Here is a 13,939-nt window from a genome sequence, read left to right on the forward strand (position 1 = left end):
TATCCGGAAACGAGGCATATTACAGGCTATTTTTCCGGCCTGTCTTTTTCTATGAAAGAGGAGCTGGCCTATCGCATAACCCCCAACATGGAAGATCAGGATTTGTAATCAGTTTTCTTCCCATAGGGAGATTGGCTTCACCACGCCTTAGAGTTCTTCCTATTCTTTGATGAAGAAGGTGGGAAAAGGATGATGAAGAAAAGCAAGAAACTGAGTTTCTTAGTTCACCCAACGGCTCTTGCGGATAAGGAATGGAAAAGAAATGATAGTCGTTGCAGGGAGACATATCTGGTACAGCCAACATTACACCATATCAGAAGATATGCAGCTTAGCTGTTCTGACTTTGGCATGACGATTAGCGATATTTTCTTTCGTTCTTTCCTCGGTGTTAACTCCTAGAGGCGACCCTCTAATTCAATAGTTAATTCGCACTCTCTCATAATCACCCAGGAAATTGAAGTAACCCCACAACTATAGTCGGTGTATTACTGGTAATGATGGTGATGAAGATCTTCTTTTCATTGGGCAGGTTCACCACTGCACGTTCAGTACCGTCCAGTCCTCACGGTTTTCCGTTCATCCTTACGTTGCTCCGTAGCATTTATGTTGATGTCAGTTAGCTAGTATTTTCTTCTTCCTCTGGTGATCATCCCACTGTCCACTGCTTCGATTTCATCCTTTTCCAGTGCGCTCTCATTATCTTTGCGACTGTATTTCCCTCATGTTATCGCTGGAGAATTAAGAATTATAAATGGAAAAAGGAAGAAAGTTCAAAAGTATTGTAGCGAAGAAAACCTCCGGTTAGGAGTACTGCAGAGTTAAGTGCGAGCAGGTAGGAGTAGTGGTGCTATACTATGGAGCAGCCTGGGTGCGTGGGTTCCCAGGAGGACAATCTTGCCGGCGCCAGAGGGCGTTTACGGCGAGAGCCCGCCTGGCCGATAGCGGGTGGGGGCGGGGTCGCCGCAAGGTCGTGAGCAACGAGATTGGACGCCCACTCTACTCTCGTGGTGATCCTGGCCTCCGCGTGTAAACAAACTCGTGAATCACGTCCAGTCCGGTACTACTGTGCGACGGCGTGTTCTCTCGAGCAGCTACTGTACGGGAATACCGCAGATGTGAAGTACTATGATAAACCAACCAATATACATTTTGAAACGTAAGCCAATGGAAACTAAAACCAATTTCTATTTTCAAGGTAGCTAACACTCTCATTAAAGGAACCCAGTTCCTTTGCAGCTATCACATGTTCCATGGAAAAAGACATCCTTCCGTTTCAGGGTACAAAATGATGCACGACCGATGAAGTATGGCTTAAATGGCAGCATATTATATAAATAGTTGTAAAATGTATTTTACTCACCATCAAATTGTGTAACTGAAGAATTAACGGTAGCTCTAATACACTAATGAGCCAGAACATTATGACCACCAATCTACTGTCGATACAAACCCGTCCAGGCTAAGTGCTGTCCGTGTGCAGAGTGGGGAAGGCGGGCGATTTATCAGAGTTTGACCGAGGGCAGAATGTGATGGCCCGGAGGCTCGGCACGATAATTTCGGAAACTGCGCAGTTTCTCTGGTGTTGGGGGAGTGGTGTAGTGAGTGTGTTCAACGTGTGTCGAAACCAAGGTGAGACCACGTCCAGACGACGTGCAGTTGGCCGCACAACCCTTGTCTGACGTCATAGGCTGAGCAGACCGGTAAAACAGGTCAGGCGGCGAACCGTGGCGGAACTAACATCAGTTTTTAATGCTGGTCAGACTATAAGTGTGTCTGGAGACACGTAGAGCACCAAACTCTCCTAACGATAGGCCTCACCAGCCGGCGACCCCGCATGTGCCAACATTACCACCGCGACATCGGCAACTACGTCTGAAACGGGCACACGACCATTGTCATTGGACGTTGGCGCTGTTCCAGAGCGTTGCATGGTCTGACGAATCCTGATACCTTCTGCATCATGCCGAAGGGAGGGTGCGAATCCGTCGTCTTTCAGGAGAACAGCTCCTTGACACCTGTAGTGCGGGACTAAGACAGGCTGACGGCGGCTCCATTATGCTCTGGGAACATTCACGTAGGCATCATTGGGTCCAGTCGAGCTCGTGCACTGTTTGCAGGCCACGTACGGCCCTTAATGACGATCATGTTTCCCGGCAGCAGTGGCATTTTTCAACAAGATAATGCGCCTTGTCAGAAGGCCAGGAGTGTGATGGAATGGTTCGAGCAATACAGTGGCGAGTTCCAAACGTGCTGGCCCCCAAATTCACCAGATATGAACCCAATCGAACACACTCAACGTGGCTTCAGAGCTCATCGCCTCTCTTCGCGGAATTTACGGGAATTAAACCAGTTGTGTGAGCAGATGTGGTGTTAATTCCCTCCAGCGAACTACCAAGGCCCCGTCGCTTCCGTGCACGCGCCGCCGCTGTTATCCGTGACGAAGATGGACATCCAGGCTATTTGGAAGGGGGCCATAATGTTCTGGCTGACTGTTGTATCTTGGCCAGCACTTACATCTGTAGAAACTGCAATATTTAGAAACACCACCTGGTGTCTAACGACAAAAGAACTAGAAAATTGAACTGCTTATAGAGGTCTCTAGTGAGCATGCCTTCACGTTATTGTGAAATTAGTGACCAGATAGCAGTACTGACCAAAAAATAGTGTATATCCCTAAGTACACTCTCCTCTAGTACTACTAGGTTCATACCGGAAAAATAAGGTAAAATTGACATTCAAATTTGCAAAAAAAAATGGTTCAAATGGCTGTGAGCGCTATGGGACTTGACATCTGTGGACATAGTCCCCTAGAACTTAGAACTACTTAAACCTAACTAACCTAAGGACATCACACACATCCATGCCCGAGGCAGGATTCGAACCTGCGGCCGTAGCAGTCGCGCGGTTCCGGACTGAGCGCCTAGAACCGCTAGACCACCGCGGCCGGCTACAAATTTGCAAAATAATAGTTTTTTCTCGCTGAAAATGATATAACGTCTTTGTCATGTGTAAGCGATTAGCCCTGAACGTACCTTCAAGTTAACTGTCGATGTATTTAATATTTAATTCTAATGACGGTTTTGTATCACCTCGGTTCCGAGTTTTCCGGAACCTATACAGAATATTTGAAGAGAGATCAAGATAAACATCGTTTCCGCCCTTTTTATTGCTCATGAAAACCACACATTGCATGTTGTGCCACCATACATGAAGACCTTAAGAGGAGGTGGTCCAGATTCCTCTACACACCGGTACTTCTAATAGCCAGTAGCACGTCCTCTTGCATTGATGCATACCTGTATTCGTCGTGGTATACTACCCACAAGTTCATCAAAGGCACTGTTGGTTCACACTGTCCGACTCCTTAATGCCGATTCGGTGTAGATCCCTCAGAGTGGCTGGTGAGTCACGTCGTAAATGAACACCCTTCTCACTATATCCCAGGCATGTTCGATAGCGTTCATGTCTGGAGAACTTGCTGGCCACTCTATGTCGTTATCCTGCAGTAAGTCATTCATAAGATGTGCACGATCATTCATAAGATGTGCACGATGGGGACGCCAATTGTAGTCCATGAAGACGAATGCCTCGCCAATATGCTGCCGATATGTTCGCACTATCGGTCGAAGGAAAGCTTTCACTTACTGTTGAGTCGCTATGGCACCTTCCGTGACCACCAGCGGCATGCTTCGGCCCCACATAATCCCACCCCAAAAAGGCAGGGAACCTCCACTTTGCTGCACTCGCAGGACGGTGTTCAGATTGACCGCGTGATCTCCAAACACGTCTCGGACTATTGTCCGATTGAAGGCATATCCGACACTCATCGGTGAAGAGAAGGTGATGCCAATCCTGAGCGGTCCATTCGGCATTTTGTTGGGCCCATCTGTACCGCGCTGCATGGAGTCGTGGTTGCAAAGATGGACCACGCCATGGACGTCGGGAATGAAGTTGCGCATCATGCAGTCTATTGGGCACAGTTTAAGTAGTAGCACGACGTCCTGTGGCTGCACGAAAAGAATTATTCAACATGGTGGCGTCGCTGTCGAGTTTCCTCGGAGCCATAATCCGTAAGTAGTGGTCATCCATTGCAGTAGTAGCCCTTGGGCGGCCTGAGCGAGGCATGTCATCGACAGTTCCTGTCTGTCTATCTGCTCCATGCCCGAACAACATCGCTTTGGTTCACTCTGAGAGGCCTGGACACTTCCCTAGTTTAGAGCTCTTCCTGGCACAAACTAACAGTGCGGGCGCTATCGAACCGCGGTATTGACCGTCTAGACGTGGTTGAACTACAGACGACCTCCTTCCTGATAGTATTACTGGAACTGATCGGCTGTCGGACCCCCTCCGTCTAATAGGCGCTGTTCATGCACGGTTGTTTACATATTTGGGCGGGTTTAGTGACATCTCTGAACTGTCAAAGGGACTGTGTCTGTGATACAATATCCACAGTCAACGTCTATCTTCAGGAGTTCTGGGGACCGGAGTAATGCAAAACTTTTTATGTGTGTGTGTGTATATATATTTGAGCTCCTCGAAAACTGCTTTTTGACTACGTAAATGAGTTACTAAATAGGATTACCGATACTATTGGTGGTACTGGTAGGGAAAGAGTCATAGATGAATGTGTAAGAGAGAAAATGGAAGCAAACGACTTCTTCGTATTTTTGTTCGTTCGGTTGTTCGCTTTTCACTTCATTAAAACTGCATAGCATTCGGTGTTAGTTGTGTTTCTTTTATCCTTAGAGAATATAACTTGCTTTTTTATACATAATAAAAATTAATTGATCGCCTAACTCCGGAATTCTTATGGAATCAAAGCAATTGCTTTTAATGGAAGTACAGTTTACACGCAGAAACTTCAAAAGTGTAAATAATTATTATTGTTATTCCGTACCGAATGAAACATTATCATTAACGGCAATATTTTCCTGTTATTGATAAATACGAAATTGTTTATGAATAACAGAAACATGTTTTATATTAGTTCGACGAGGTACTGAATCGGTGTTCGATATACTGTATTTCTCTGCCTCGTGATGACTGGGTGTTGTGTGATGTCCTTAGGTTAGTTAGGTTTAAGTAGTTCTAAGTTCTGGGGGGCTGATGACCACAGATGTTAAGTCCCATATGGCTCAGAGCCATTTGAACCATTTGATATACTTTAGTTTTGCGTTTCTTTTAATTTTGCCTTTTTGTTGAAGAAATTGTGTTTTCTAGCACTACGTGATGAATCTGTATTGTCTTCTTTATTTTTACACGAACGTACCTGTGTTTCATTTAACAAATCAGCAATTTTCGAATAAAACCTGAATTCAACATTGACAAGTTCTGTTTTGCCATACGTTATGTTTATTCTTAGGTAGCAGACAGGTCAACTACTACGTAGACCAAAAATGTTCCGTATGTTATCGAGCCCTTTGAGTACCCTCACTCAGTTTGTAGGTGATTTACCGCTTCCGGATTTTAGGGGAATCTAGCAAGACACTGATGGCATACTTAAATAAAGCGATGGTTGTGATGTTTCGCCCGGTATGAATGCAACACACCCAAGTTACTGGTAACGCAGGTACGATCTTAACTACTACCATAGTCCACGCTTACTTACGATAGCCTACGGCAGTTTTAGAGCTCTAGCGACATTTAGAAACATCTCGTAACGGTGTGAATGAAATATATGGTTCAAATGGATCTAAGCACTATGGGACTTAACATTTGAGGTCATCAGTCCCCTATAACTTAAAATTACTTAAACCTAACTAACCTAAGGACATCACACACAACCAAGCCCGAGGCAGGATTCGAACCTGCGAGCGTAGCAGCCGCGTGGTTCCGGACTGAAGCGCCTAGAACCGCTCGGCCGCAACGGCCGGCCGGTGTGAATCATTGGGGTGGGATCCTGCCCAATCGTCTCGTATAGGGTGCCTAAAGGATGCTGCGTTCTCGGAATTCAAGCAAATCACATTAATAGTTTTTGTTACAATAAAGAAGATAGACAGTACTTTGCCTGTCGCCCATCTCTTGCGACACGTTCTTATAATACAATCAGGCAATGTCTTTCTCTATATACTATGCCCATACAAGCAACGGATATGGATCACTAATAACTGCTATCGCAGTGCTCTCCTAGTGCCGGTCCAGTGTTGTGCTGGTCCGATACGGTGCGGCGCTTACATTCTCTTCTTTTCGAGGCCGCTCCGGTCCTAGTCAGCGGGCTACTGGCTTACGTCGTCTCACAGCCGTCTCTGCTCTTGCGTTCTTCATCTTCGTGCCGTGGCTTGTCTATACGCTGGAACAATTTGTCTGAAATTTCAACTCCTGTTTGCTTCAAGTGTTTCACTAGACGGCCCCTTTCTGAATGGGGGGGCTAGGATATTGTGTACCACTGCAGGACGAAACAGAGTAGAAGGAAATGGCGCCTTGGCGCTGAGGAAAACTGCAGACGCTTCGCAGCCGGTCTCTGCTTCAACACAAAGTGGATGCGCGAGCGGCGAGGTCGCAGCGAACTGCTGTCGTCAGCTGCAGATCTGCGGAATAAGATCCGAGCGCCCGGTCTGCGCTGCCACTTTGCAGTAGCGCTCCAGGGCCTGCGTAGTAAGACAGTGGGAGGGGGGGGGAGGGAGGGGGGAGGGGAGGAGAGGGGAGGGAGTGAAGGCCCCGATAGAGCCGGCAGGAATCTGTAATGCAGGCGGGAGCCGCTCTCGCAGAGATTGGATGCAAATCTGGCACGCCTCTTTTTTTTCCTATTTTTTATTATTGATCGGGCGAAAGCGCTGCCTCACGTCCTCTGGAGCTCGTTTAGCGAGATTGCATCGCGAGGATGCGACCGACTCGAAGGCGTGGACTTGCCGGCGGCGGAAGGCGCTCACCATGCAAAAGGGGTTGATAGTAGGGTTGCCATAATCTCGGAATCCAAAACCAGGACAAAACTTACGGTCACCGTAGCCGATCGAAGGAAATAAGAGGAATAAGGAGTCCTCGTGCCCATAAGCTAAGGGAAATGTGCATTTAATTAATGATCCAGAGTTTAGGAAGGACTGCTTCACTAATAAAGCATTTATTATAAAAAATAAGAATATGCATTACATTATTCAGTACACGAAGTTCTATTGTCATCATTTGAGCTTTTCTTATACCAATCGTATTTCTCGGAACCTTGAATAGATGAAAGGAACTTAATCTGGTTCGCAATCAGTTTATGAAATCACTGCAACTTACATTTTTCATACTGTATTGTATTTGCAGCATTGCATTAACTGATTTTACTGTTAACCTATTCCTTTCTCCTGTCCACTGAGAATTCATGAGGGAAAAGACTCTCTCTACATTGGCGTTATGACTGGGAATGGAGAAATAACATTCCACATTTTTCAGCAACTCTGAATACTGCTCACTAGAAATACAATTATAAATGAAGAACACCCATTTGTTATGTGACATCATATTCTCAAAACTTTCATATTTGACCTTCCCCAAAACACACTTTAATTTCAGTACTTGGTCAAAGTGAAGGGACTCATTCAATTTACAGCTTGTGTTTTCATGCATCCACTTGAATGACTTTTCAACATTTTCCCATGAAGGTACAGTCTTTAGCAAAATCCAGTCAAAATGTTTAATATCAGACAAGGACTTACTCCTTCTTATCAAGTAATCAATAACAGTTTGATAGAAAAGAGAGACTTCCCCTAGAAATGTAGACTGCTGATATTGTGTGAGGTCAGACATTAATTCTTTAACTTTAGACGTAAAGAAATACACTGTTTTCTCTCTCTTAAAATTTGAAGTATATTTTCTAGCTCCAGTCTTACCTCATTCACTGATATGTCTTCCCTCTCAATGCTGCTAACTGCCCTCTGGAAAGGATTCATTTGTGCATACAAGAAGAGCAGATACATTTCACCAACAGAATCAGAAAAGAATGTCTTGAGAAGAGAAGGACATGTATCAAGTGAAAGAAAGTAAGACTTAAGTGCCTTAAACATGTGGATGAACCTCTCTATAGCAGGAAACATGGTGAGCCACCTGGTTGTTACATGTCTAAGTAGGTCCTTATGTGTCACATCAACAAATTCTGAAAATTCTTTTAGTGATGCTACACGAACAGTATATATGGAGAAATAATTAAAAACCTTTATGATAATGCTCTCAATATCATAAGAGAGGACATCTGCACCAGTATGAATTGCATTATGCAAAATATGAGCTGGACAACCTACTCCTAAAATTTCCCTATTTAGTTTTTTCTGAAGTTTCTTGTACACATTGTTTTCTCCTTTTCTCGCAACACCCCCAAAGTTAGTATTTGTGTTATCTCCACCAAAAACAGATACCTTATCACTAAGCCCATGTTGTAAAATGGCACTGTATACACACTCAGTTATTGTACTAGAATCCTCACTGTCACATTCATTTTAATTTAACAATCTACTTTGGACACCTTCGTCATAATCAAAATACTGCACAAGAACAGGAAATATTTTCAAATACTTGTGGTTGCTAGCATCAGTGCTAATACTAACATAATTGGCCTTCGATAGACTGTTTCTTGTTCTGTCTTCAATGAACGGTGACATCACTTTATTAACGATGGCTTCTGTTTTAGTTTTGCCGCTGCAGAAGTTTACTGCAACTTTCGAGTCACTAAAAACGTGAGAGATAATTTTTGATGTGCAAGAACTTGAGTTGTATGAATGATGGTGGTTGACACAGTGAAATGCAAATGCAGCTTCTGCTGCAGCTACTTTATTACCATCTGTCTGTGTTTGGAAAAAGCTGGTGAGCTGTTTGGAAGATGATGAACCCATTGCCGTTTTATGCTTTTTCGATTACACGTGGTCGTTAATATCAGTCTACCTCCATTACTGATTAAATTGTAGGAACTGTGAAGAGGAAAACGTATAATAGAATAATTTTTCTAGGAAAACAACGATTTCAATGGGTCTGTGTATAATTGTAATGTTACTCACCCGCAAATTTTGCAGAAAGCTTCGCATTCAGTTCTTCCTCGCTTTATACTTGGAAACTGTTCAGTATATTCCTCCCTGTACTTAACCTTCCGTCTAGCCGACATTATTAAACCACCAGGCAAATAATAACAACTATTTAATACAATATGACACAACGAAATCGCAAGCGCAACAAACCATGCCAACATTCAACAAGCTAATAAAAGGGGATAATACTCTTCATTGCCTGACATGACTGACCGCCCACTATCGACAACTCGCAATCTCGCAAATCGAAGAGGATGTACCGTACGCCCGAGCCTGACTGCCCATTGTTTCCATATCTCGAAAGGTGTTCTGTCCTGTTTGGATTTTATGTAATTTGAATGCAAAGAGATAGCATATTGATGCTTCTTTGACAGCAATTTTTGAAATTACCGGAAGTTGACTTCAAATCCAGCAAATATCGCGGACATTTACCTTTTCGGCCCGGACCGTAAAATCGCGGACTGTTCGTGAAATCGGTGGCGTATGGCAACCCTAGTTGATAGGGGCGGCGGAGAAGGGAAGGTGATGGCACCTCGGATAAGTTGCCTAATTTTCAGAGCTTTCGATTCACCTTAGGAACTCACACATAAACAGAGGCGGATTTCGAATTGTAAAGATTCCGAAATCGTACTCGACCTCTTAACAACAAATAACCCCGAGCAGATAGGGGGCATCTTGATGGATACAGAGATTAGTGACCACGAGGTCGCTGTAGCGACACTAAATACTTCAACTTCCAAATCCACCAAAAATAAACCCAAAATATGATTACTTAAACTTGACGTCTTCCTAAGAGGCAGCCTCCATTCATTCCGAACTATGGAAATACAGGTTTGAATTCAAGGGAATAGAACGACTAGCGCGAAATAAATTACAAGTGGAAACTGACCCTCACGGTACACATAATAGATCACAACACTAGCGACAGCAACGAAAAAAGCGTGACAAATTTTTTAAAATCGGAAAATCCCCGAGATTGGCTGCATTGTACAGTAGCTCCACATTTAGCACGAACGGTGCTTCTAATAGTTCCCACAACAAAACTCTGCGTCAAAATATGGTAGAAAATCCAAAGAGCTTCTTGTATGTGGAGTACACCAGCGACAAGACACAGTCACTACCTTCACTGTGCGATACCAATGGTAATGTTACCAACGACAATACCACTAAAGGATGGTTACTAGATAGCGTTTTCCGAAATTTTTTCTCCAGAAAAGATGAAGTGAATATTTCAGAATTCGAATCAAGAACAGCCATTTGTAATAAACAGCTTAAATTACTAAATAAAGGTGAGTCCTTCGGTCCAGATTGTATACCAATTCCTTTCATTTCAGAGTGTGTTGTCGTAATAGCTCTGTACTTAACAATCATTTACAACCACTCGCTCAGCGAAACATCACGACCTACAGACGGGAAAGCAGCACAGATCACACCAGTAGTCAAGGAAGAAAGTAGGAGTAATCCGTTGTACTACAGACCCATCTTACTGATGTCGATCTGCAGTAGGATTTTGGAACATCTACTCCGTTCAAACGTGATGAATTACCTGGAGGAATTACCTGTTGACACAGTCAGCACCGACTGAGAAAATGTGGATCTCGTGCAACGCAACTAGCTGTTTGTTCTCAGGAAGCAATGAGTGCTATTGGCAGAGCATGTCAAATTGATTGCCGGCCGATGTGGCCAAGCGGTTCTAGGCGCTTCAGTCTGGAAGCGCGCTACCGCTACGGTCACAGGTTCGAATCCTGCCTCGGGCATGGATGTGTGTGATGTCCTTAGGTTAGTTAGGTTTAAGTAGTTCTAAATTCTAGGGGACTGATGACCTCAGATGTGAAGTCCGATAGTGCTCAGAGCCATTTGTACCATATTTTGTCAACTTGATTCCATATTTCTAGATTTCCAAAAGGCTTCTGATACTGTTCCTCTCAAGCGCCTTCTAATCAAATTGTGTGCCTAAGGAGTATCGTCTCAGACGTAAAACTGGATTCGCGATTCGTGATTTTCTGTCAGGAAGGTCGCAGTACGTAGTAATCCCCACAAATCGATCAAAACGGAAGTGATATCCGGTGTTCCCCTAGCAAGTGTTATATATAACCTCTGCAGTTCCTAATTATATAAAAGATTTAGGGGACAATGTGAACAGCCGGCTTAGATTTTGTTTTCAGATGATGCTGCTGCCTTTTGTTGTCCAGTAAAGTCGTCGTCAGATCAAAAAAAATTTGCAAAATGATTTGTATAATATATCCATAGTGTGGAAAAAATGGGTATTGGACTGACGAGTAGGCCTATTCATTTCCGTTCACGATAAAAATCAAGGTCAAATATCATTATGCAGGATCTGTTTTGGATAAGGGGGAACAGTTAGAGCTCTGGAAAATAAGGATATTCTGTTGTATGCAGCCCCTAATCCGTTGTTACCGATACTTAGAAGAGGTACGCTGATTTATGACAAACACAGTTAGCTTTTTACATACGTTCTGAAAAGGTGAAGGCGCGTTGTCAGCTGTGAACCTTTGGTAGAAGCACCCACTGCTCTACACCTGGCCCTCCCGTGTCTAAAACATCTCCTCCCACTGCGAGATTCGAGATTCTCTTCACCATCACAATGGAATGGGTCAGGCGTGATGATTAATTAAGGACAGAAAGGTATAGCACAACTTAAATAAGTCGCCTACGTAGTCAAATGTATGTATGAGTAATATAAACAGATTAGCAATGCAGATTACACGACTGAACAAGAGAAAAATGCCCTGAAATGGCGGGGGGAGAACACAAAAGAGTCCAATCCAGATACGAGATACTGAAGCAGTAGACAATGATCCGTAAATCAAGAAAAATCATACACTTAAGTGAACACTGGACACGTACAGAATTATGAAAGGAAAGTCGTAAGTGAAGCTGATCGATGGAGTTACTGTCTTATGATTGCAAATGGGGTTAGACCGTGGCTAACTAGCTTGGCTGTCTCATGGAGGAATCAGTGGTCCGGGCCCGTGTGTAATGGCAAGTGCGAGGTAGGTGGTCCGATTCTCTTAGCTAGCGAGTAACAGATCATTAACTGCTACTCCGACTAAATGATAGTCTCTTATCGATCTTGTGGTGCCTCTATCGTTCAGTTAAACTGTCTTGACATGGTGCCCAAACAATACGAGAGCGTCGTCTGTAGACGACTGACCCCGCCACAGAAGCACGTATCGATGGCAGAGCTCAGGTTCCAGTGAGACAGGGCTTTTGCTGTGGTGGTTATTTAACACCTCGAGTTCCGATAAAACGTATTGGGATCTTGTGGATGGCGTTTTTCCCGAAACTGTAAGGGTACCTTTATAGACTTATAAATTATGCATACCAAGATGAACAGTCGTTTGGTAGCCACTTCCCCCATGACTTAAGAAATTCCATGAGAATGACATCTACTCCTTGTGCTTTGTTTGATCTTAAGTCATCCAAAGATTTTTAAATTCAGATTCTAATAATGAATCCCACATCTGTTTCCTAATGACTCCTCTTTCTTTTCCATCACCTTATCAGCCAAATCCTCCGCCTAATCAGGCCTTCAGTGCACTGTTTCCACCTATCCGCTCTCTCCTTTGAATTTACCAGAGGAGTTCTTATTCCACTCTTAATGTTACCGCCCTTGGCTGTAATTTCACCGAAGGTTGTTTTGACTTTCCAATGTACTGCGTCACTCGTACCGTCGGCCATTTCTTTTTCGATTCCGCATTTTCACTGTAGTCATTTCGCTTTTGACTGTTTGTATTCCCCGTTTATTTCATTCCATCGTGATTTTTACTTCTATAGATATATCTGTATTTTCCTGAACTTTTTCTACTTCTTTCGTCAAGGTGCCATCGCTGGTCCCTTACCTGCACCTATGTTTCTCAGTTCAACTTCTGAGCTTCCCCTTCTCAGATACGTCAATTTCTCTTTGGCTAAAGTGACTACTGAGTTATTATCACTGTATCTACAGCCTTAGAGCACTTAAAATCCACTTCATCATTCCTTCAATGTGCTTCAGTATTCCACTCTTACCATATTTATTATTCCGGAAAATTCTCTTAAGTTTCAGGCTACTGTTCATCACTACTAAATTGTGATTTGAGTCTATATTACATCTTGAGTACGTCTTATAATCCAGTATGGTATTTCGGAATCCGTGTCTTACCATCATGTAGTCCAGCTGCAATCTTTCGTTTTCTCAAGGCTTTTATCCAAGCATGCCACCTGCTCCTTTCCCATTGTTTGCATTGAAATTTATGACAGAATTCGATTAGTCTTCCCTTCTTTCATTTCTGCTACCAAGTCCACATTCTCCCGTAAGAGTCTCTCCTATTCCTCCCACTGCTAAGGAATTCCAATCTTCCAATTAGATTTTCGTCTCCCTTTACATACGGAAAGTCGTGATCAGTAGCCTCACATACTTTCTCTATCTCTACTTCTTCTGCTGCATATGTCGGTATATGTACCTGAATTATTGCTTTCTGGGCTTTAGTTCGCTGCTGTTTCTGATGATAATGATTGTATCACTGAACTGTTTACTGATACTCACTCTCTGCCCTATCTTCATGTTTGCATCCAATCTTACTCCTGTTACACCATTTTCAGCTGATACGGCTATTAAACTATGTTCGATTGACAAGCTACAAATAGTACGATGTCACCCTTTCGCAGCTTACTCAGTCCTCTTCTCATGGTCATTTCCTCCTTGGGAGTCACCCCCTTCCTTGCCGCCCCGTTGGATATCCGAATGGTGGACTAATTCGTAATATATTGTCAATAGATAGATCATCACAACATATACTGTGGATACATATTGTGTGTCATTCCTACTGTGGTCTGCAGTGTTTTTTACATCCTTCTGCTATTGATCATTGCTGATTCTTCTGCCTTTGAAGACCAGTTTCTGATTCCAATGGCAAGAGGGCGTCCAGAACTTGAGTCCGTT

Source organism: Schistocerca americana, chromosome 10, assembly GCF_021461395.2.
Source record: "Schistocerca americana isolate TAMUIC-IGC-003095 chromosome 10, iqSchAmer2.1, whole genome shotgun sequence".
NCBI lineage: Eukaryota > Metazoa > Arthropoda > Insecta > Orthoptera > Acrididae > Schistocerca > Schistocerca americana.